We start from the raw sequence: 273 nt of genomic DNA on the forward strand, positions 1-273 counted from the left end.
CCCCGCCAGCCGAGAACCCCCCGTGTGCTGGGGGGTGGCCACGCTCCAGCTCCGCAGAGCCAAGCTGGGAGCAGAGGGTGGGCTCATTTGTTTCCTCCACTCGGCTGAGCATTCGCCCGCGGCCGCTCGGCCCTGAGAAAGGCGGCGCGGAGGAATCCCACGGCAGACGGCGGCAGATGCCTGCAGAGAGGAAAACCAGGGCAAGCGTGTTGTGGTATGGCCCCAGGACGACCATGGTGGCAGCGGGGTCGGGGGGGGTCCATTGCCTGTGGC

Source organism: Phaethon lepturus, unplaced genomic scaffold, assembly GCF_000687285.1.
Source record: "Phaethon lepturus isolate BGI_N335 unplaced genomic scaffold, ASM68728v1 scaffold23840, whole genome shotgun sequence".
In the NCBI taxonomy this organism is placed as follows: Eukaryota; Metazoa; Chordata; class Aves; order Phaethontiformes; family Phaethontidae; genus Phaethon; species Phaethon lepturus.